Raw genomic sequence first — 27,057 nt, forward strand, 5'->3', positions numbered from 1 at the left:
ATATAGTAAATCACTGCATGATCATCTTCGTATACTTAAAAAGGATAGCCCGCAGGAGTACTGGAAGTTACTGAATGGCCGTAAGCGTGACTCCTGTGCGGCAAAGGTCCCTTTGGTTGATTTTGTACATCATTTTAGTAAACTGAATTCGGTTCGAAATTTAATTTCAGTACCAGAGTATGATTTGGATGGATCAATAGGTAATAATGAGTTAAATGAACCAATTGTAATTGATGAAGTCATTAAGATGGTTCAGAAGTTAAGGAATGATAAGGCATGTGGTACTGATTTGATTAGGAATGAATTTTTAGAACATTGTTCAAGTCGTGTTTTGGATTGTATTACAGTTTACTTTAATATAATTTTGGAAAGTGGTTTAGTTCCAAAAGACTGGTGTCTCGGTACTATAGTACCAATTTTTAAGAAAAAGGGAAGGGATACAGACCCAGATAATTATCGTGGAATAACACTTTTAAGCTGTTTGGGAAAGTTATTCACATCTATTTTGAATCATAGGATAACAAACTTACCTTAATAATCAAGGTATGCTTGGAGAAGAACAAGCTGGCTTTCGAGCTGGATATTCTACAATGGATCACGCCTTTGTCTTGAAAACTTTAATTGATATATTTGACTAAACGCAAGCGAATCTATTGTGCATTCATTGATTTTAAGAAAGCCTTTGATATGGTTGATAGGGCATCACTTTGGCATAAAATGTCGAGGTCTGGGGTGGATGGTATTAAAGGTGTTTACAGTTATAAAGGATATGTATGCTCAAGCCAAATCTTGTGTATTAGTAGATGGTCAACATTCTGAGGCTTTTCAGTGTAATGTTGGTGTACGGCAGGGTGAAAATTTATCGCCTCTGCTTTTTGCAATATATCTCAATGATTTTGAATCGTTTTTGAGTTGTCGTTTCAAGGGACTACAGTTTTTGTTTGAAAAAGTTTGTGCTGATATTTTAGACAAAGAAGTCAATGAGGATCTTTTTATACATTTATATACATTGTTGTATGCAGACGACACTCTCATTTTAGCCGACAGTGCAAAAGAGCTTCAGTTGGCTTTGAATGCATTGCATCGATATTGTATAGATTGGAAGTTAAGTGTCAATACTACAAAAACTAAAGTCCTGATTTTCTCAAGAGGCAAAGTACGTAACTTTCCATTGTTCAGTTTTGGTGTAGACAAACTTGATGTAGTGGATGATTTTGTTTATTTAGGCATTCAATTTAATTACAATGGAAGTTTTAAGAAGGCTATTTCTAAACAGGTGTCACAGGCAAGGAAAGCACCTTTTTCTATGTCACTAAAGGTTCAGAAACTCAAGCTTCCTGTGGATATTCAATGCGAACTGTTTGATCAGTTAGTGTTACCAATACTATTGTACGGGTGTGAAGTTTGGGGTTTTGAGGATTTGAGTCGAATCGAAATTTTTCATAGGAAATTCTTGAAATCGTTGTTATATGTAAATAAATTTACACCAGATTGTATGGTATATGCAGAAACCGGGAGAACACGACTGGCTAATACTGTTAAATATCGTATGGTTAGCTTCTGGCTGAGGATCATAAAGGGTTCTTCTGCTAAATATTCATTCAGGTTTTATACACTCCAAAGATTAATAAGTCAACAGGACACGACCTTTGTATTTAAGTGGATATCTCATATTGAGGAAATTTTAAACAATGCTGGTCTTGGTGTTGTATGGCTAAGAAAGGGGGAAGGATTTAGTAATAACTGGATATTGAGCACCTTGAAGCTGAGATTAGTGTGATGTCTAAACAGGATTTGATGGCAAATGTTTGGTCAAATAGAGTATGTTTAAATTATAGGATTTTTAAGACGAATAGTCTCTTTGAAAGGTATTTAGTCCATGCAGTTGAGTAAGAGGGATAGAATTTCATTGGGCCGTTTTAGATGTAGGTCAAATCAGTTGCCAGTTAATAATAGAAGATTTGTATAGCCATTAAATGAAGGGGATATTCAATGCCCTTGTTGTGATAGACATGAAACAGGTGATGAATTTCACTATGTTTTCGTATGCCCCTTCTTTGAAAAGGAAAGACAGTTATATTTAAGCAATCATTATTTGGTTAAACGTCCTTGCTCAGTACACATGTCCAGATTATTTTCATGTTCGCATTTAGGACAGCTTAAAAGATTAGTATTATTTGTGAGGCTGATCATGTCATATTTTGCAAATTTGCAGAAGCCTGAACAAGTTGAGTGTACTGTAGTCAAGAAAGAAAATATTGTAACTTGTAGTGGTAGAAAAATTAAGCATCCAGTGATACTCGATCTCAATTATTTTGTAGTTGTATGTCACGATTGTTTGGTCGTATGGTTCATACGATTAGTTAACCTTGCTTGCCAATTTGTATATCACTGTATATATGTTTGGTAGATATAGACTATACATCATTGTAATATTATCACTAACATGTATTCTTTGATATTGTAATAACCATATCTTGTATTTATGTGTTGTACTCTCATACCCCGGAATGGGGTCGGAAGAGTCGAATAAAATCTAATAAAATGTAGGCCTACATGACAAAAATAATGGCTATTAAAGTGGACACAAGCCCGGCGGAATCGGAGAGGGCCGGGGGTTCGCCCCCCCCCCCCCCCCCACTTTTAAAACACAGGAATACATATAAGGGTGTAACCACTTTGGATTCTTTATTTTTTTGGCTTGTTAGCTGATGAAACCCGGAAGTGGCACCAAAAATATGTAAACAACCCCCCCCCCCCCCACACACACACACACACACGCTTTTAAACACGTGGCGCCGGCCATGGGACAAACTAATGGTTTCATTCTGTCGCGATTGTTTATGGCATCGAAATCGAATGAATACGCCAACTGACTTGAACACAGATATTCACTAAACTGAATGAATTCATTGTCCAACGCAATTACAGTCATTGTTACTGCTCAGTTATGTGTTTTGCTTTGCTGTTAGGTATAGTTTATCAATATGATATATTCCAGTGCTAAAAATATCAAATGAACAATTCACTACGTACTGAGCCTTCGGAAATGTAGGCCCTTGGTCATGAACGATGTCTATAACATCTAACAATTTAAGCATTTACATCATCTAATGATAAATACGGTATACATGTTAGCAATATCTCATGAGCACATTAACTTTCTAACAGAAGTTCAACAACAGCTTTACGAAAACTTGACCTTGATGTTTTCTTCCTAATTCTCACCCAATCTTTTCTCTTGAAATAAAGTTTAAAGGGAAGATAAACCCCAAGAACAATGTGGATTGAGTGAAAGCAGCAACATTAGTAGAACACATCAGTGAAAGTTTGAAGAAAATCGGACAATCGATGCAAAAGTTATGAATTTTTAAAGGTTTGATGTTGGAACCGCTGGATGAGGAGACTACTAGAGGTTATGACGTATGAGTGGACAACAATACCAAGAAAATATAAAGAAAATTCTGCAAAAATCCATTTTTCATGAAAATTACAAATTCCATCAACTTGATATTGATATATGTTAAGGGTAGCAATTATTCCCCCTGCTTTCTGAAAGCGGTTGGTCCATTGTTTTTTCATAATTCTAGAAAAGTGAATTTTTGTTGAATTTCCTTTATATTTTCTTTGTATTGTTGTCCACTCATACGTCATATCCTCTAGTAGTCTCCTCATCCAGCGGTTCCAACACCAAAACTTTAAAAATTCATAACTTTTGCATCGATTGTCCGATTTTCCTCAAACTTTCACTGATGTGATCTACTAATGTTGCTGCTTTCACTCAATCCACATTGTTCTTTGGGTTTACCTTCCCTTTAACGAATGAAATGTTGACCTGTGTATATAGATTAATTGTCGCGTAGTAAAAAACATAACGATTATCTCTTTCTCTCTCTCTCTCTGGTATGAAAGGGAGACTATGGTTGATTTATCATCTCTAAGACATAATCTCACGAAATATTATTTGCATAAACCCATGAAAGCTGTCGGGTGATGTCGTAATCAACTCATGTAATTTGTAATTCATTATGTAGATACGAATGTTATCGCACACTTATATAAATATATTGTGCGCTTTATAAATACACTATCATATTACTATCATCATTATCATTATTTAGTCTGAATTCGACACACACACACACGCGCGCACACACACAATCCATCCTCTTAGTCTAGCTTTATTTCATTCATCAAGGTGACTTTGATGAACATGAAGGAGTGGAGTTGCTCTTTAAGTCTCTTCTCCAAGTAAGAATGGAGGGCATCTCTTGGATTTCAGCCGATCACAGACGTCCAGGAAGTCATGCTGATAGCAACTTGCCGATAGTGCAACATGCATCGTATTCACTGGCACAAGGAAACAAAATGCGTCAGTTTTCCTATAGGCATTTGAGCAACATTTCAGGCTTGGAAGTATAGGAAGGAGGAAGCCGTGCAGAACAAAATTATGCTTGATGTTGTAGCACTTCTTTAAGTAATTCCCAAAACGCGTTAATCTAAATGAGAATGAAACAATATATATATATATATATATATATATATATATATATATATATATATATATATATATACACGTGTATGTTGATTGAGTGAATGGAACAATATTAGTAGAATAATGCATTTAGTGAAAGTTTGAGGAAAATCGGACAATCAATTCAAAAGTTATGAATTTTTGTAGTTTTGGTGATGAGGCAGGGGCGATTAGTGTGACCCTTGACATAGCGTTATATTAAATGGGTTAGTCAAATGCCGGTTAGTGATTGGCTAAACACAGTCACGTGATGGAGGCACATTGGTTATGTTCGCCCATGGGCAGAACATTTTTGTAATGTTCTCCCATGGGAAAACATTTTCACGTAACAAAGTTAATGACAAACGATACCAAACGATTGAACGATCATATTTTTCACGCAATCGATAGGATAAATTTGCCCAACCAATGACTAACCCATTATAATAGATGATGACTTTTGTTGTCGGGAACATGTATCAAACGTTGTACCCTCAGGGTTTGAAATGTTATTTCCAGAGGCTATAAGTCCCTCAATAGCATTTCAAATCCTTCGGGTGGAACATTCGGTATGTTCCCTCCCCCGCCAGTCATCATCTATATAGTGTCAATGACATTCCCATGGTAGGGAATGTGTAGCCACCTACTTTCTTTATACCGCAGTGCATTGTGTAATGTCATGATCCGTGGCAATCTTCTGATCCAGCGGTCTTGTGACCAAATTTAAAATTCATAACTTTTGAACAGATTATCCGATTTTCCTCAAACTTTCAGTGATGTGTTCTCCTAATATCGCTGCATACATTAAAATAATCCACTGTATATTTGAGTTAATTCCCCTTCAGTGAGTGGGTACGATTTGTGGGGGTATAGGCCTATTTACTGATATGCTTAGGGTATGAGTTTGAGCGAGGGGGGGGGGGGGTTCTAGATCTATTGTGACCAGGCCAGGGACTTCGGAGAAGTCTACATCAATGTCCTCAACCATGCTGACATCGTACCACCAAGAGGCGATTGGTGTGCACGTCTTCAACGTTAGTGAGTCCGATCTCCATGCCTATAGGTATTACACGCCTTCTTGGACAGCCATGTACCTGTCCGCAATCGGTCATGGACAACGACATCCATACATCATCCGTCGTATTATGACCCTTTAAACCGTCTTATCTGCTATATACAGCATACATACACACATAATGATACACACGCACTTATATGTGTATACGCACACAGTGGACATCCATACTTTCATCCCCACTGAGACCAAGGAGCTTCAAACCATACCATACCTCTTTGTTGAGACATCGCATTTAGTCCCGTTAGTATGCACATCAAGTTGTAGTTCATGCACCACGAATTCGTCGAATGTTGAAAATTGATCATGGCAATATACAGTAATAATTTCTACATTTGTTTATCAAAGAGAAGATTATATTCATGTAGTTCCCCAACACTCATACATAGCACACACACATAGATATACATGTACATTATGATAATAATGTTGGATTGGACAGAGATGCATAAACATACATTTTACTTTAAACGTATACAAACATTATTATATTCACAATTAATAATCTAACAATTAGTAACTAGAATCATCGATGTCAGCTGGCCTTGTGTTTTATCACGCTTCATTCTACCAATCAATAACCAGTCTGCAACGTATCGCACAACAGCTTCCCAGCTATTCCTCAATTTCGTCAGTCACAAACGAATTTTAGTGAGCAATGAATAATCAATGACGTCGTATGTCTGATGTTATGCTTAATGATTCTATTTTTTTCATTACTTTGTTTTGATAGATGTATCTTTACAATTCCAGTTTCTCGTTGACGTAATGTTGTCGATTAATACACGTAAAAAGTATGTAGGCCTATATGAGATGATTTTACCAATTTTCTCGATAACCGCTTAAAGCACGGCATTAAACAAAAAAAAAAAATGACCTTTAAAATCATAAGGCCCTATACAGTATAGGCAGTCATTCCACCTTGAAATTTATGAAAAACAGATCAAAGACACCCACTCACACGCACACTCAAACAAACACATCCAATGTACAATAATTATGACAATTATAACAATATTATCATCTCTCTCCAGACAAAATGTTGCTAGTTCTAATTTTGTGTATTTTATTTTCTGTTTTGCGTCGTTGTTTTGTTTTTGCTGGTGTTTACCCTTTTTGAATTACTGAATACTGGTTCTTTAATTCAAAAAGAAAATGGAATGCATTAATGACGTCATAATTTAAGATATATGTACTTATTTTGCAGACTGCTATCATCTAAAACACAGCCCGCCCCAAAGCGCTATCTATATACGCAAAACTATTTGCTATAAAGTGAAACCAAAAGTAGAGTATAATGACAAGCAAAATTAATGTTAATGACTTGGCAGCGACTGCATACCCTGTTCGCAATTTTTACCATTGGAAAGAGGTATAGGGCTTGATTGTCTTCCCATGCAACTCAATTCGCCACAGAGAAGGAGGAAGCTACCATGGCGGTATGAGAACAAGAGACCCTTGGCTCACCTGAGTATCAACAGGGAGGTGGGACCCCACCTCCCTGGTATCAAGTTCACCTTTCACGCAGTCACTAATCTTAATCATTCACAGCTCTACCAAATTTGACCAGGCATTCTCAAGTAGAAGATGGGCCCAATTTTTTAAAGATTCCTACATTTGGGGGGATTGAGGGTCTCCTGGGGCCCCCTGGGTGAGGCATGGTGCCCATTTTAATAAATTGAGATCCTAACCCCCTAGGGATGCTACCTGCCAAGTTTGGTGTAAATCCATCATGAGGTTTTCAAGATGAAGATGAAAATGTACCCCCTGCCCCCAAGAGGGGCACCTCTGGATCTGCTATGCACAAATTTGAAACTACAGTCATTAATGTACTGATTCATAGTATAATCTTAGCTCTATCACTTCTGATTCTAGAGAAGATTCCTTAATTTTGGAAGGTTTGTGCCCATTTGAACAAATTGAGATCCTATGCCCCAAGGGATATACTATACCTGCCAAGTTTGGTGAAAATCGGTCATGGGGTTCTCAAGACGAAGATGAAAATGTACAATTTAGGCCCCATTAGGACCCCTCCACCCCCCCCCCCCCGGATCGCTGGGTCCCAATGGGGGGCAGCCATGATTCCGCCATGAACAAACTTGAAACTACAGTCATCAATGTACTAACTCATAGTATTAACTTAGCTCTATCACTTCTAGTTCTAGAGAAGAATTATTTTTTTTTGGAATATTCCTTAATTTGGGGGTTTTGGTCCTATGGGGGTCCCCTGGGTTGGGCATGGTACCCATTTTAACAAATTGAGATCCTAACCCCCTAGGGATACTACCTGCTAAGTTTGGTGAAAATCAGTCTTGGGGTTTTCAAGAAGAAGATGAAAATGTAAAAAGTTCACGCACGACGGACGACGGACGACGGACGGCGGACGACGGACGACGGACGACGGACGCCGGACGAAGAACGATCGCAATAGCTCACTAATTGAGCCTTCGGCTCAGGTGGGCTAATAAATCGATAACATCGATAATCGATGCCCCCCTCCCCCCCCCCCCCCCCCCCCCCCCTCGCTGGGTCCCAAGGGGGGCACCCCTGATTCCGCCATGAACAAACTTGAAACTACAGTCATCAATGTACTAACTCATAGTATTGACTTAGCTCTTTCACTTCTGGTTCTAGAGAAGAAGATTTTTAAAGATTCCCTAATTTGGGGGGGTTGGGGGCCCCTGGAGGCCCCCTGGGGGCCCTTGGGTGGGGCATGGTGCCTATTTTTACAAACTGAGATCCTAATCCCCTAGGGATGCTACCTGCCAAGTTTGGTGAAAATCAGTCTTGGGGTTTTCAAAAGACGATGAAAATGTAAAAAGTTTACGCACGACGGAGGACGGAGGACGGACGACGGAGGACGGACGACGGACGACGGACGCCGGACGACGGACGCCGGACGAAGAACGATCGCAATAGCTCACTTGAGCCTTCGACTCAGGTGAGCTTGATAAATCGATAACAGTGGAAGTCAGTAATATATTTAAGCAATGTTGGGAAATTCGTGACTTTCAGCGATTGTTCGCAGTGAGACCATCTAAACACTAAACAAAAGGTAAGTTCCCCCTAAAACAAACCTCTGTAATTTATGAATCAGGAACCTTTGAGGAAATCTGAATACATGATTATGTAGCTGTATTTCTCGGCTACATTTCATGTGAAATTCAGTGGATATCACTTGGTCACGCTTGAGTGAGCATAACTTAAAGTCAAAATGGTCACTTTTTGAAGTTCACAAGCCCAATTTTGCAACTTTGATTTGGTGATATCGGAACAAATTTCAATTTTCCAGGATAAAAAGGCATGCAACGTATAATTTATGTGCTTCTTATCGTACCAGGTGACTTGTGCATAAAATTTCACGGTTGAGTGAACACGGGGTGAAAATTACCAAAATGGCCGATTTGACATGTTTCTCGTGGTAATTTCTGTCAATTGAGATTGAATTTGTGTGTTGAACAGTTTTTTACACACAATTCACGTAATTTCACGGTTGAATGAGCACATTAAAAACAAAGAAAAATAACAATTTAAATTGTGCGGCAAGAATTTGCGCACTAATATCAACTGTATGATGCTTTTTTTTTATATTGTGCTAATACCCACACGCATATCAGTGACCACCTGACATTTCAGTCACGCTTCAATAAGCACGTGAGGCTGGAAACCCTTTTTGTACCCTACATAATGAAAAATTAGCAGTTTGGCCATAATACCCACGGTAAGTTCATGTGAAGACAAGGAATTTATGTTTTTGAAAGCTAACAATGGCTTATGCATGCAATGTGGTTTATTTTATGGTTGAATGACCACATTATGAAACAATGATTTATCGTATTGAAATCATCCAGCACGTGTTGCTTTAATATTCTGCATTTAAAATCAACTGAAAAACATTTCATTATTGCGTTTTAGGACCGATATAAATGTCTCAGTGATCCTTGGCATTCCTTCAAAATTTTACACGTCAAAGGGTACCTGGGGCTGGAAACCCCTCTTATAATCCATGGCTACCTTTGATTAAATATTGAAGTATTCCTTGGAAATTGGTCTGCCTTTAGTTTGATGACATTCCCTTGCTGGGGCAGAGATGAGAAATTATGCAAATTAAATCTTCGGGCCTTTGTCCTCGCTACTGAATACTGATTTTGGCATTAAGTTCTTGATGTCTTTGTGACGTCATGAAGTCATGCATTAACTCAAAAGAAAATAAATGCAATTGGTCATTGACATGGTACCAAATTTCACTTTTGTTTATCAATATCCTCCCGTGCTGCAAATATGCACTGAGAGTCTGGAGACAAATATTGATTGTGGTGAGATAGTGGCCTTTGTTGTTCATGTGGTGTTGATGATTGTGATGGTAATGATAGTTGCTTAAAATGTTGGTTGACTATTATGCGATCGTTATGGCAATATAACACAGATTGGGTAGCATCTTCACTCACTTTTTAGGCTCTATCCGCTAACACCGCTGAATACGTCTTCATAAACAAAACAAATGTAAATCTTATGGGAATTTCAGCCACGAAAATGGTTTTGACCCGCACACTTTGCTCATCTTATGTGCTCACTGAAGCATGTCACCATGTAATTTTTTTATTGAAATGTTATTTTTTTCATTGAAATCAGAGTAATTTCCCAACATTGCATCTTAAACATAAAAAACAATGAACACTTTTTATTATATAGGGTAAAACGGGTTTTCCAGCCCCACATGCTCATTGAAGCGCGAATGAAATGTCAGGTGATTACTGTATGCACAGTGGTATTACACGCAATACAAAAAGCATTAAACACTTGATTTCAGTGCGCAAAATTATCGCAATTCTTACTGCACAATTTAAATTGTTATTTTTCTTTGTTTTTAATGTGCTCATTCAACCGTGAAATTACGTGAATTGTGTGTAAAAAAATGTTCAACATACGAATTCAATCTCAATTGACAGAAATTACCACGAGAAACATGTCAAATCGGCCATTTCGGTAATTTTCACCCCGTGTTCACTCAACTGTGAAATTTTATGCACAAGTCACATGGTACGATAAGAAGCACATAAATTATACGTTGCATGCCTTTTTATCCTGGAAAATTGAAATTTGTTCCGATATCACCAAATCAAAGTTGCAAAATTGGGCTTGTGAACTTCAAAAAGTGACCATTTTGACTTTAAGTCACGCTCACTCAAGCGTGACTAAGTGATATCCACTGAATTTCACATGAAAGGTAGCCGAGAAACACAGCTACGTAACCATGTATTCAGATTTCCTCAAAGGTTCCTGATTCATAAATTACAGAGGTTTGTTTTAGGGGGAACTTACTTTTTGTTTAGTGTTTATATAAACAGTCACATAAATACATTCATCAGTAGGCTGAACGTTTAATAGAGTACATTGTATGATACAGCGCACTCCCGTTACAACCAACACGGTTAGACCTATAACGAGATGTCGTTATATTACAACGAAACTAGAAAATGTCGCTATGGCGACTGGTATGCCTCCGCCATAACGCATGATTTTCCTAATAGGTCTAGATAGTACATGTGGACAATGTGTGATTACATTTGATCACAAAATTGGAAAAATATTAAAATGACAAGTTTGTCACAAATGTGTTGAATGTTCACCTTCCTTGACCTAGGTTTAATTGGATGAATAGAAGAGCATCTATTTTGGATTTAAGGACTTTAACTTGACTTTGACTCATTCATACATTTATGCATTGAGTAGTTATCAATGTGCCGGTATGGAGAAATAGTAATAGAGAATAGTAAATTGTTACCATTTTCATCTGGCCTTTCACCCTAAAATTCATAAGATAATCACTTTGAAATCACCTCCATAGACTACTGTGCTAGAATTATTCTCGGACCGAGAATAAATGCAATTATCATAGATGGGTCAATCCATGTCAAATCATCCAGTGCTTGTCACCCGACCCCCTCCGATTTTCTTAAAAATCGCACCAAATGTTCCCCAAAGTGTCTGACGGAAAATCCCAAAATATTTTGCTCCAAGGTCAATTGGTTGCTAAGATACAGCCTCGCATAGCAACCGGTGCGCATTCCAAAAAATTAGTTAAAAAAAAATTGGGCATTTTTGATTGACTGTTTTAGCTTGGATATTTATGCAAAAGTGTTCATTATCTGGAAATTGAGAGAACTTTATAGTCTTTGCAAGAAAAACTGACTGTGACGCGAAATTGACTTTTCGTTTACGTGCATGAGATCACCGAAAATGGTGTTAAATGTTAATTTTGAAAATTTTAATGCATATTTAGAAGCTAATATCTTCCACATTTCATCACCTTAGGTTCTAAAATATTATGCTGTTGAAGGCTTTGACTTGCTCAGTAATTTTGAAAAAAATGGGCGCATTCATGATCACCGTTTTTACGGAGAGCGCCCTCAAAGTTGACAAAAATGAAAAATGTGCCAAATTCAAGGTCACGGATCACCCTTCGTCCCACCTAGGAATAGCATCAATTTTTGTATATTGATAGACATTTACCTATATTATCTTGGGTTACCGAAGAAATTTTGCTCCCGAAATGTTCAATAGCAAATTTAACCCACCGAAAATGGTCGTAAACGGCCAAATTCCCACGTAATATCACATATTGGGTTTAGAGGACATTTCAAATGTCCACGCTTTCAAAATGAAAAGCACTAGCCCTGTGATATTTGCAGTAGGGATAGTCTGTTATACATATTTTAGTAATATATACCACAAAACACTTTTATCACATAATAATGACCTTGAAATTTAACCCAAAATTTGATAAAAAACAATAAATCGCTCCATTTTCCTCATTGCACTGCATGTAAATGTGTTTTGAAAGACTTTTCACAGAGCAATATTTCAAGAATTATGAAAGCTGACATTCTACCATATTAGGGTGCTAAACTATTTCTGCTCATCTTCCAGATTTAGTGTCAATTTGATCATGAATGTTATATCTTTGACCTTGAAGTGCTTCTAAAAATAGCTGTAAATTTGTTAACTACAAATTATGCACACAACAGGTGTTTTACATGACTATGGCATGATATACTTGTTATTCTTCCACAAACACAGAAGCTTTTTATGATGTAATACTGGAATTAATCTATACGTGTTTGCGAGATATGTTACAATTAATTACTCTGTCCTGACAATGACCCTCAATTTCAATCAAAAATGGGGATGGTAATATTTTGTGATTTTGTGTGCATTTCCTATGGAAAACAGTGCTTTTTGTGGTGAAACTCATAAAAACTTGACCATTTTTACTATCTATCACTTTGATTGGTTAATTCTATTCTAGTTATGGTAGAAAAGTGGGCTGTGACAATTTCCAATAAAAAAAAACATGGTTATGCTGCAGAAAATGAAAACAAAGAAATACATAAGAAATTCCAAAAACAAGAAAATACATAAGAATTGAAATGATTTTGAAAGTTTTCATTAGGTACAGAACAAATTCCCCGAAAAAGAAGACTCTCAGTCCTTTTAATGTGCGTTTCACAGGCTAGAATACAAATTTCTTAATGTCCATAATTATCAATTATTATTACGTACTTTAATACAGGTCTTTATGGAGAGGAATCTATTGATAGGCATTTCTCATGATTTTGAAGGTCATAAATTGAGGGTCATTGTCAGAACAAAGCAATTGATTGGAACATATCTTGCAAGCATGTATAGATTAATTCCAGTATATAACATTTACACTATAAAAAGCTTTTGTGTTTGTGGAAGAATCACAAGTGTATCATGCCATAAAACACCTGTCGTGTGTGTACTTTGTAGTTTACAAATTTACAGCTATTTTTAGAAGTACTTCAAGGTCAAGGGTATAACATTCATGATCAAATTGACACTAAATCTGAAAGAAGAGCACAAATACTTTAGAACCTTAATATTGTAGGCTGTCAGCTTTCATAATTCTTGAAATATTGCTCTGTGAAAAGTCTTTCAAAACACATTTACATGCAGTGCAATGAGGAAAATGGAGCGATTTATTGTTTTTTATCAAATTTTGGGTTAAATTTCAAGGTCATTATTATGTGATAAAAGTGTTTTGTGGTATACATTACTAAAATATGTATAACAGACTATCCCTACTGCAAATATCACAGGGATAGTGCTTTTCATTTTGAAAGCGTGGACATCTGAAATGTCCTCTAAACCCAATATGTGATATTACGTGGGAATTTGGCCGTTTACGACCATTTTCGGTGGGGTAAATTTGCCATTGAACATTTCGGGAGCAAAATTTCTTCGGTAACCCAAGATAATATAGGTAAATGTCTATCAATATACAAAAATTGATGCTATTCCTAGGTGGGACGAAGGGTGATCCGTGACCTTGAATTTGGCACATTTTTCATTTTTGTCAACTTTGAGGGCGCTCTCCGTAAAAACGGTGATCATGAATGCGCCCATTTTTTTCAAAATTACTGAGCAAGTCAAAGCCTTCAACAGCATAATATTTTAGAACCTAAGGTGATGAAATGTGGAAGATATTAGCTTCTAAATATGCATTAAAATTTTCAAAATTAACATTTAACACCATTTTCGGTGACCTCGTGCACGTTAACGAAAAGTCAATTTCGCGTCACAGTCAGTTTTTCTTGCAAAGACTATAAAGTTTTCTCAATTTCCAGATAATGAACACTTTTGCATAAATATCCGAGCTAAAACAGTCAATCAAAAATGCCTAATTTTCTTATAACTAATTTTTTGGAATGCGCACCGTTTGCTATGTGAGGCTGTATCTTAGCAACCAATTGACTTTGGGGCAAAATATTTTGGGATTTTCCGTCAGACACTTTGGGGAACATTTGGTGCGATTTTTAAGAAAATCGGAGGGGGTCGGGTGACAACTTTTCTGAAAATTGGATGATTTGACGTGGATTGACCCAGATATCTTCATAGTTAATGTGTTACTTTCATTATTTTTGCATTCTTGTTTGTTTTATCATCCATCTGAACATAATTAGACTGCACATGGTCCGGCAGCTCAGTTTTAGAATTTTTTAAATCGATCAAACACAATGTTAATCAGTGGCTTTAAACTGAAGTTTATGGGTCTAACATCTGTTTTATTTTATTTTTGTTATAAAAGGACCTTTGTGACCTTTGACCATTGACCTTTGTGACCTTTGACCCCAAAGTACCAGTGAATATTTGTCTTGTCATACTCTACCCTCACATCAAGTTAAACGTTCATGTCTCATACATGTAGTATGTAAAATACTGTACCAAAAGTTTTTTCACAAAATAACCTGTGACCTTTGACCTTTGACCCCATGACCCTAAAATCCAAACAAAGTATCATCCCCCAGGATATACCCTCATACCAAGTTTGATGTAAAACCACCACACGGTTCTTGAGATATCGACAAAAACAAAACGGGACGGACGTACGGACGGACGGACGGACGGACGGACGGACGGACAGACGGACGACCCGAAAACATAATGCCTCCGGCTACTTCGTTGGCGGAGGCATAAAAACAAAAACAAAACAAACAAAATTAGGTCCCAAATAAACTTCACATATAACGGACACAACGAAGTCATTCCCTTGCGTCATTGACTTTGGAAAAAAAGCAACAAAGGAAATATGCTCCGCTATATAAATAACGAAATGTTGACCGCTTACAAAGATACATATCTGGGCACCATTTCATAAAATATGTATAGGATTATTGCAACTTTTCCTGGAATGGCAACTTCCAATCGCAACAGCAAATCAGGAAGCTGGATTCTTGTTTTTACCATGACAATTGCTTTTCTAGCAAGAGTTGTTATAATCAACTTCCATGAAACGTGGCCCAGGTCAGACATGTGACCCGCCACGACAAAAGGATCCCAAAGTCGTTGACGGCTGGGCCGAGAAAATCGAGTTTGAAGTGAGGTCATCAAAATCGGTCAAAATTATCGAATTTCTTGTTTTTGACATAATTTTGCAGTCTGATGTATCGTCTATGATCTGCCGAAATTTCGAAGTTGAATGATCAAAAGCGTTTTTCTGGACCACGATTTTCCGACTTTCAATATTGAACAGAAACGTGTCCAAAGATTTGGATTTAGCGCCGAAAATTTAGCGTCGACGGGTGATCTTATTGGTCAGTGCGTGGCATCCTGGTTACTGATTGGTCGTGCGTAGACCGCTGCCGTTTCTGCATGAGCCAATTAGGCTTCACGTTTCAGTGCGTTTTAATATGTTAGATATCGCTCTGTATTCACTCCCTGCGTCGTCAGGCATAGGCACCGTTATGAAGAACTTTTTATACCTACAGGTAAGTTACTATTGAAAGAAGTGGAAGTTCGTTATTCCGAAGGTTCGTCACAGCGAAACACACCAATTCCGATATACCAGGGAGGTGAGAGTAGATGTTCACTAAGTCGAATAGGGGCTTACACCATTTATCAGAGCAATATATACTTTGAGCCACTTTCAAAATATGGAAACCAAATGAAATTTAATCATTTTACTTGCCTTTCTTGACCCCATGGCCAAAAACTTTCCCTACATAATCCATAATGTGATATACATATGCCAAATTAACACTGCTGAGTGTATTAACACTGCCGAGTGTATTAACACATGTTCAGTCATTTCCAGTTTATTGAGAAAAGAACCATGTAATTTCAGCATAAAATAGTGTAATTCTACCATTTCAACCTGATCTCTGACTCTTGACGTTTAACCTCTGACCCAAACCCGATCATAGAGAATCAATGTAGTCAGGCAATTGCCATTTGTACATGTACTAATGTAGTATTAATATGAAGACACATTGAGTCATTTCCGAGATAATGACGAAAAACTGTGACAGTTTAGGCCTATTTTTTACATTTTTTTTTTAAATCAATATCAGAATAATAACTTATTGACCTTTGACTTTATGACACGGAACTATCCCTAGCGCATCTTCATCTTGTCAGGTTAGCTTCAAGTTAATACAAGTTTCATGAAAATACATTCAGGTATTGCAGAGACAGATCAATAGAAAAATTGTGAAATTTTAGCATTTAACCCTCATCTTTGAACTGAGAGCATAGTGCTCCCAATACTGGTTATTGCGAGATAATTTTCGGGCCTAAAAACAACTTTTAGAAAAACAAAGACGAATTTGTGCGGATATAACGACAACTTCCTTTATCTTTTTTTTTTTTTTTTTTTGAAACCGAACTAAACAACGGGCAAAATCACGCTGTATTTCAAAACCAGAAAATGTTGATTCTCCGTGAATTGTCTGAATTATCATTGCGTGCAAGCAGAGACAAACATCTGCCAGTGCCAAACAGAACGCAATCACGGTGACGGGCTGCAAGTTCATAAAGTATCTTTCCGAGGGCCGTGATGGAACAGCATCGGAATAATTAGAAGCTATAGCCTTCGCTATTTATTCCGAAATGTTATCACAAACGCTACAATTCGAATTAACAAAACAAAAATGGTGTACATGTATTAACGTATCCGAAATGTTTCCAAACATACGTAACGGGAGTACACCTGTATCTAATTGTGAGCGGCGAACACAGCGAATTGTATACGCTTTGGGAGAAATTTTGACTATGTTGTAAAATCCTTCGCGATAAAAAAAAAAAAAAAAAAAAAAAAAATGGTTGTAAAAACGAAAACGGTTTTTTAGTTTGATCGCAACTGTTACCGAGTCCTGACGTGAAGTTAAAATCTGCTATTATTCGCTGCTTTCGCAATCATTAGCCGCTCATTACCCATAATATACGTCACTTTGATTATAAGATAAATTGAATTAGATGTCAAAATCAAAATACGATGGGAGTCGTATGCTAAAATTTTACTTAACTCAACTCTAGCTTATCGAAAAACAAGTACTATTTCAGTCGATTTTGCAATCCACATTTACCCGGTACTGCATGGTTTTGATTTTCGTAAACGGCATTCACCCGTCAAATCTCAAGCACGCATTCAACCTGGTGGAAGCTGGAAGCACATGGCGCCCTTGCAGTAAAAGTAGCACGCGTTTCGCTCATCGCACGGTACAGTAATAGCGAGAGAATAAATATAAGGATGTTGGGCACGGTTTCCCTGGAGGAAAAAAAAAAAAAAACAACTAGAAATGTCGCCAAGGCGACTGGTATGCCTCCGCCATAATGCACGATTCTCCTAATAGGTCTATAGTACATGTAGACAATGTGTGATTACATTTTCACAAAACTGGCAAAATATTAAAATGACAAGTTTGTCACAAATGTGTTGAATGTTCACCTTCCTTGACCTAGGTTTAATTGGATGAATAGGAGAGCATGTACTTGGGGATTTAAGGACTTTAACTTGACTTTGACCCATTCATAAGTTTATGCATTGAGTAATTTTCAAGGTATGGAGAAAAAGTGCAATTTCTATAATGAAAAGTTCATTGTTACCATTTTCATCTGGCCTTTGACCCTAAAATTCATAGGATAATCATTGTCAGGCACAACATGCATAAATACGTAGTAAGTTTCAAGATAACTTGAGCCACTTCTGAGATATGGAGGAAAAAGTTAGTTCAGCACTTTCCCTTGATCTTTGACCTTTTGACCTTTGAGGCAAACAAAAAAAAAGAAGAAAAAAGAAAGCTTTCAGAGAATCTCTATTAGGTTATACATGCATACACCAAGTGTAAAAAAAAAGATAATCCTGCTGGCATTGCATAAATATGAGGGAAATAGTAAAATTTTGAAGTATTGCCCTTGACCTTTGACCCCTGACCTTTGACCCATGAACCCTAAATTCTCTCGATATTCACTGCCAGTCAGTACATGTATATATACTATGTTCCATGAAGATACCTTGAACGATTTCCAAGATACAGAGAAAAAAGTTAAGTTTTCATATTTTTACTTGACCTTTTGACCTTTGACCTTTGACCTCATGACCCCAAACTTTTACCAAAGAATCTTAATTGGGTAATACATGTATACACTAAGTTCCGAGAAAATATCTTCAGGCATTGCATAGATATGGTGGAAATAGTGAAATTTTACGTATTTGACCTTGACCTTTTGACCTTTGACCTTGAGCATGTGCACCCATAAGTTGATAGGCACAACTTCACCCCCTAATACACATACATGCCAAGTTTCATTAGGATACCTCAAAAGGTTTTTTAGTTACGCTGTCCACAAAATTCATTACGGACGGAAGGACGGACGGAAGGACGGACGGACGGACGGACAGAAGGAAGGACGGACGGACGGACGGACGGACGGACGGACGGACAACCCGAAAACATAATGCCTCCGGCACCACTTCGTGGCGGAGGCATAAAAACACGAGAGTATAAATTGTGGTGTAAACTTTCACCATAATACACGTGGTTTATTCCAAGAATTTGTAATACAATGTAGAATGAAAGATAGATTCGGATTCTACTCACAGCTTTCATCTACGCGAGTTACGCCAAACGCAGCGTTGATAGCGCGATTACCTTACCTTTAGTTGCATAAATTTTGCTTCATCTCTCTCTCTTCTCAAGATGGAATGTGCAGATTGAACCATGTTGATCAGCATGAGGTTAACAAAAGGCAGGCCCCACCTACTACATGATTATAAGATTTGTCAAATCTGAAATATTCGATAACAAGCGTCGAGAAAAAAAAAATAATTGTAAATATCGCGAGAATGCTCTCGCATTTTCCTGTCGCATTTCTTGTTTTTCTGTTCATCAATATGACGTCGTCACATTATCTAAAGCATGTAACCAAATTTTAACAGAGCATGTTTATATAAAATGTGCATTCCACAAGTGTTCGGATACAACGAGAATCCGGATATATAACGAGAAAAATCACCCGGAACCGACGATCTCGTTATAACGGAATTCCCCTGTAATCATATCACGGGAAGCACACACCTCTGCACTCAACTCCCGCCATTAAATATGCCTCCTCGATTCTCGCAGCGGGAATGCGGTCCGTGTGAATAAGTTCGTGTATCACGACGTTCAACAACAGAAAATTTCTGCTGTGAATTCAAGACGGTGAAGGCAGCACCGATGTCAGAGATAGAAACTGGAAATTTCTATGAGAATGTAAATACCATTACGAGTGTCGGTGAGTCACCCATCGAGATGCCCATTGACGCAACAGATCAGCTGGTCACGTGACGACGATGGGACTTTAATGACATTCCCGTTGTTCTGAAGAGAGCATGTTTCCCACTCTTCACGTGACTCCCCCTGACATTATGTCGTTCTCATGGTTTCTCCATGAAATGAAATTTTAGTGTCTTCACTAAGGTTTCAGGCAAACGTGTATACACCAACGCAACATTAGCCAAATGTATGCAATGGATGCCAAGCCAGATGATTTAAAAGCATCCTCTCAATGAGAATCTCACCGTCCACAGTCCCACTTCACTGAATTTAATAATGTTATATGTTGTTGTCTGTATTCGAAATAGCTTTCCTTCTAACATCCTCCCCTTTATTTAATAGGCCTCCCTATACCTACGCCTCGACCGACGCACAATGTATGCCGATTTATTAGCCTTTCGAAACCGTAGCGAGGGGTTTAAAGTGGAAGAGCACTCGACGTATCTCTACCCATAGTATTTGGCAAACAATGACGATGACATACATGCGGTAGAAATAGAGCAATACGGCTGCCAAGCCCCAACCCCCCCCCCCCAAAAAAAAAAAAGGAAGAAGAAAGAAAGCATAAAAATATGATTGCTCAATGGCTTGCGTTTCAAATCGTATGGTCACTGAAGCCTGACAATGTTCGCATATTTCATAATGATTTGCCCACTCCTGTATTTGCGTGCGTGCTGAAACCCCGCAAAAACACAAAGCCTATACACACACACACACACAGTCACACACCTGCCTGCACATGAATTTCGATATTGCGCCTCACTGGTTTTTAATTACAGTGTAAGTACCAGTATTAAGAGATTCAGTGGTGCATAATGATCTGCTCAAGTCAGTGGTTACTCAGTAGGCCCTATAACATTATGATAAAAAGCAGAAATTATGCAAAATTCATAGATGACAGCTAAAAAGACTCACTCGAAAACAAAATGGCAAATCGTGAGCAATTTCATGACTAGTAATGCATCATCAGGATCGAGATACAATAAGTAGTCGATGCGCTTTTGTACAGAGGCTAAACAAGCGGCTTGGGTGTGGGGGTACGTCAGGATTAAAGAAGAATGTCTACAGCATTGAAAAAAAAAAACAACCACGTGCGTTGTTTGCGATCCTTTGTTCATCACACAGCGTGTTAGGCCTACATGGGCAATGGTAGGCTTTTTTGGTTATGTCACACATTCAAGGTTTGTGGAAAGAAAAAATGTTTGGAACCAAACTCGTCACCGGGGTAACTCTTTTCGAATGTTATATCTGAATGTGTCTTTCGATATCAAGAGGATATTTAACCATCACTCAGAAAATCGCATCCATCCACCGTATCACGCACGTCTACATACGGGTAGTGCAATAGAACACGGACGGCTCCCCCCCCCCACCCCCCCCCCCCCCCCCCCCACTGCGTTAGCCTTGCATCCATCCGCTTACAGTATGCATAGGTATGTTAGAAACTGTCGTGTTTTAGGCTGTAGTTACAATTCTCCGTTTTTTAATGTTAACATTCAACGCAGCTAGCAGGGCATAAATTTGCGTATGTTGAAAAAACAAACAAACAAACGCTGATGAAGTTTTAAATCCATGCGGATATGATAGTTCCACCATCACTACAGAACCACAGGGGGGCACAATGCGTTGGGTCGTGGATATGGATTAAATACAGTCAAGTAGGTCCTACATCACATTTGTTTATTTGTTTGTTTGTTCATTTCCATCCGAGAAGATGGCTGGATATCCCATATTCAGATGAAAGACCTAGACAGAAAAATCCGTCTGTCCGGAATCTTCTTTTATCATTTTTTTTTTTATTTTTTATTCTATTTTTTACTTTATCGGCTCTCCTCCGCGGAACATTATCCCCAACAACTAGCTGAAGACCGATCTTTCGGTCAATATAGGACCCTTTCTTTGTAGGTAGGTCTACATATTATTTTTACGTATCGAATCACTCAAGTGAATTTAAACCTCAGTGCCACACGGAAAGCGCCAATTTTGGCTGCGAAATTCGACGCTGAACTATTCACGTCATATTCACAGAAATAAATTGACACAGGTCAGAAAGTAGGCCTACTGTATGACTTGATTTCGACGCAATTTCATTGAATGGAACTTTATATCCGCCAGTCTTGACTACGAGACTGAATTCCACTCCCCCCCCCCCCCCCCCAAAAAAAGAGCTTATTTTAGCAGCAATCTATTACGCCTATAATTCAATAATTTTGAGTGAGTGCACATCCTATGCATTTGAAAGTCATTTTTCATTCATTACAACCTGTACTTTTAACAATCTGTGGATTAGACAAGATCATCCATAAAGAAAGTATTCTACTCGAGCCATAATAAAGTGACACTACTAGTACGGGTTTATTTCCATTTTAGTTACAGACTAGAAATTTAGAATCTAGTGGAATAAATGCTAGGTCCATCAGGACTCGGAGAGAATGGTTTTTGTGTTTTCGGGTTGTTTTAAATTGTTTTGTTGGTTGTTTTTTTCTTCCCATCTCGCTCTCCTTCTCCCTTGCCTCTTTGTTTTTTTTTTCTCGCATTTCATTTTCAGGCGGGTGCTGATTTTACGCAAATTAATTTTCTACACAGTCGACCCTCTATAGGAACATGAACCTGAAATTATTGTTTCTAAAAGAACGTTGTTGCGCGGGTAGGAATTTTAACCATAGTCGTGATAGTGATAAACAATAAACTTCAGGTTATGTCCCTGTGTACTGCGTAGAAAATATAATTTGCGTAATCACTGCAACAGCAATATGAACATGATGAATGATGACTTGATGATGTAGTCATTCCCTAGACTCTCTATCAGATCACTATCAGTATCAGTCTATGTATATCATGCGTATCATTGTTACTAGTATCGTGACGTAAACTCTTGAATGCATCTGACAGATAGTGAGTCTCGAGTAGATAAAAATTTTTGTAGTAAACGTTGATATTTATTAAATAGTCGCCCCCGTTGCGCAGAACTAGAAGAATCAAGACTTGTAACAGCAATTCAGAGTTATGGCCCGATGGTCGATGGCTACCGGATATCGTATCTGGCGACTCATGCATCCCAAAATTTATCCAACGACGAGAAATTTCAACCGACAGGAAATACCAACGGATGACAAAGAAACATTCCTTCTCCAATACCGGCTCTAGAATGGCGGATCCCGTTTATAATATTTCTACTAGTACAAACGGCACGTACGTCAGACTCATGAAGTCGTTTCCAAGAAAGAACGTCGGCGAGTGAAACACCACGCAGCAGCGCAGTGCAGTGTAGGCCGTATGCCATGCCTTATCCATCTCCTCGTGTTTTACCTTCCTTGGTCTTACCAGGCATGGCATGGTTACCACACAGAGTCGCCACTTACTGTTGCGACCATGCAACTTCGATCATCATGGTACATGTTATTACATCACTTTAACGATAGGGCTGTGGGGTAAAATTTGTAATGATAATTTCTTTTACCTTTAGTAGGCGTCTTGATCAAGGAACGCTCGCATTCTTTGATATAACTTCCAAATATTGTCCGTGTGATGCGAGCGATGCCTTGATGTGGTCGAGCAGCCTCCAAAATGAGACGGATGACTTGCTTTATACGTACGTGACTTGACCGCTTGCGCTCCGCGATCCGGCGCCCGCGCGCTGCAGCTGCCGCCGTTGGCCGCACGCAACGCAACGGAACACTATCACCGTGAGTATATCAAAGTGGATGTAGTAGGGTTTTTTTTTTTTCTTCTTCTAGTTCTTCCTCTACGATGCACGCATCAGGAGGTGCATGCATGCAGCGCATGCAGAGAGCATCTAGATGTTCAGAGATGTACGAGCGCACACTGTGGTGAATGTATGAAATCACGATCACAGTCAAGTGCGCGCAAAGTCAGGTGCACCTCTACATCACATGGATAATATGCCTTTTGCTGATAGGGATATGTCCGTCGAAAGTCCGCAATCAGTCTCTCTCCACTATCTCCACTTAGTTGTGATACAACACTGTACATACATCTCTTTGATCCAAGTACTAACATAACAGAACTACCAGTTATCTCACGAACTGAGTACAGTACTCTATGCGAATCGAGAGCTAGCCATGTGCCTCCTTTCTCCAGCGGGAATATATTGAGTCAGTTTCTCACTGTGTTTTTCACTCTCAAAATCCCGAGCGCACGCAGTTGCCAGTCCACGCGTTAGCACGGAATGATTTTTTTCTCCGTCTCTTTCCTACATCCTCAAGTACTTAGTACATTTTGTGTAGCAGCTGCTGCAGACAAAGACATTGGAAATGAACGCGGTGTGTGCCGCGATGAGACAACGAACCGAAAATACGATGGTCCGCGTTTTCATCGTGTAGTTTACCTCAAAAGAACAGCTATACTTTTTAAATTTTATTCGTACGATATTAGCCGCTCTTAAATCCATTTGCATGATAAACAGAAACACATATTTATAAAAGAATCACAATTGAGTCACTTTCGTACCTCACACAGGAATAAAATAGATGTGCTCAGGGAGATTAGAATATTTGGCGCTTCTGACTTCTGCTGAAAAAGAGTTTGTATTCTCAAGACTAAATTTGTATGAGCCAATGCCATATATAGGCCTACACCTACGAGCGTCTACGGTCACATCAGTTGGAGGCAAGACATTTATAGGGCCTACAGTGCCATAAACGAGGATATTTTTTGTTGTTGATATAGTATGTAATTTTCATTTGTGCCTAACAAGTGGGTACTATATCCAAAGCCTCAACCATACTATCTATTATTATAAGCATTAGTGAATACAAGCGTATACTGCAGTTTTGAACCTGTTTATAGCGGCCAAAGAGCCGATAATTCAGCGTGTTTTTCTGCTTTGTACTTGTAGCAGTACCAATCATTCATGGGCAACGTTTAGTGATCGCCAATATTATTCGCCATATTGCATTCATCACTCATTCAGTCATAATAAAGCATTTAGTGTTTAGCTTTCTTCACGACTGTACACATGCTGATGTGCAACAATTTCATAAACACAAGCATTGTTCAATGTAATGTAACACACGTGTGAATACGTACACACATACATGTACATGTAAGTACTTATTGATGTACTAGTATACAACGATGATACATGTACATGTACATGTTCATGTTCATGTAGGCAATGCGCACAAAGTTTGATGACCTGTCTATAGCGGCCACCTGTCTATAGCGGTCACTTTTTTCGTCCCCCTTGGGTGGCCGCTATAGACAGGTTTGACTGTATTTTTCTGGACGGGATTACTAAGGTGTGTTATTTCAGCAAACAACAGCACTCGCTGTCACCTCGCAATGATGAGAACATGTATACAAATTACAATTCATATACATTATATTCATACATTCATTTTCATTATACAAATTCAGAATGCTCAGGTGAGAGTGCATTAAGTGGATACGCGGCGAGCTTGAGGGGAGTTCATTATCTTCTTGTCTATCTATTGTTATCAGTGTATGACATTAACAAATTTGTTACCTGCACATTCGCATATTCCTATAATATCTTTGCCAAAATTTTTAGACAACTGCTTCATTGAAAATAATACTCGAGTTGTATAAATTTGTCAAAGTAATAGGCCTAAGTTATATATCCCATTTTATAAATACAGTGCTTCGAGACGTATGCTATAAGGTATGCTGGCCCTCAAGTTTGTGGAATAACTTACCAGACAACATTAAAAGTACCATTAGTCTTTTGTCATTTAAAAGAAACTATAAAAAATTTCTTTTGATTCAGTAATCTTATTTGACACACGCATGAATGAGTTAGATATATTGCTTGCCTAATCACTTGTTAATCGTCATCTGTCTATAGTCCAGTGTATTCTGTAATGTTTTACTATGTGATCGTTATTAACAATAAAAAAATTGTACCATTTTTAATTGCCAGGGATCAACCTTTGAAAGGCCATTATGGCCTTTCGTTGATTCCCCCACCTGTTATATATTTATTGCATGACATCTTGCATTATGTAAGTTGCGCTCATTGTAAAGTTTGTATGTCTTTTTATTTACCCTGTGGAAATAAATGAATTGAATTGAATCTTTGGGCCCGATGCAACATTCGGGAGGCGGCGCATGTTGCACGGTGCTATTGTGTTCAATAGTATTAAACTATTGGTAGTATCATATTATACCAGAGTGTGACATTGATTATAGCTACCTATGAAATTGATCTATCCATATGATTGCAATCTGGATTCGAATGAACATAAGAGATAGGGTACCTATTTTAAAGGGGGTGGCTAGTAACTGATCAGTGGGAATGCTGGGGGATGATTGTTCCAATTCTTGTGGGATTCATTTAAGAGTACATACAATTATCTATTGTTGTGTGAAAATTATTTGATTCAGAACGGTCTCATATTCAAGTAATGCAGTTTAATGCCCCGTCACTGTACAGGCATGCTATAACCTGGAAACATTAAACTGCACATTACTTGAATATGGGACCATTCTGGAGCAAACAATTTTCACACAACAATAGATATATAATGTACTCTTAAATGAATCCCACAAGGTTTGGAACAATCATCCCCCAGCATTCCCACTGATTCCCACTGATCAGTTACTAGCCATCACCTTTAATACACAAGATCTGTATCAAGAAATATTGGAATGCTTTACAAGTTGATAGGTCTTTATTATACTGAATGATTTCTCTTGATATTTGTTTTTTTTTTGTCTTATTATCTCACTAGAAGGTATAATAATAATTGTAACATTGTTCGGGGAAATTGCAGCACATTATAAAATAAACTCTTTATTATTACTTCAAAATTCGTATTCGTGTAATCACTGACAACAAATTGTCTCGTTCAGAACCTTAATTATCTAAGTACATTAATACAAGATATTCATGTTTTACAAACATGCAATCAATGATCCCGTTTTCGTTTCAAAGCATCTACAATGTTAAATGTAGGAAATGCAGGGGAGGATCCAGGAATTCCGTAAAGGGGAGGCGCCTTTACAAAATTAAAGGGGGGGGCGCAAGTGCCCCCGTTTTTTGTTTTCATTTCTTTTGTTTTAACACACACACACACACACACACACACACACAAAGAGGGGGCGCGCGCCCGTTGCGCCCCCTCTGGATCCGCCACTGTCCATACCAGGGGCGGATCCAGGAATTCTGTAAAGGGGGGGGGGGGCGTGACTAATATTTCTGGTGCCACTTCCGGGTTTCATTGCAGTATTTTCTTTTTATTGTCTTTGTTTTTAACGAAAATTAAAGGGGGGCGTGCGCCGGTTGCGCCCCCCTCTGGATCCGCCACTGCATACGCAAAATCATTTACCAGATTCTTCTAAATTATTCTAAACTTATTTTGACTCAA

At 38.2% G+C, this 27,057-nt stretch overlaps 1 pseudogene; it reads left to right on the forward strand.

The window, feature by feature from the left end:
- Window positions 1–687: 687 nt before the first annotated feature.
- The window catches only part of LOC140234920 (uncharacterized), a 35,905-nt pseudogene continuing 9,535 nt past the window's right edge, over window positions 688–27,057 (forward strand).

This window comes from Diadema setosum, chromosome 11 (assembly GCF_964275005.1).
Source record: "Diadema setosum chromosome 11, eeDiaSeto1, whole genome shotgun sequence".
NCBI lineage: Eukaryota > Metazoa > Echinodermata > Echinoidea > Diadematoida > Diadematidae > Diadema > Diadema setosum.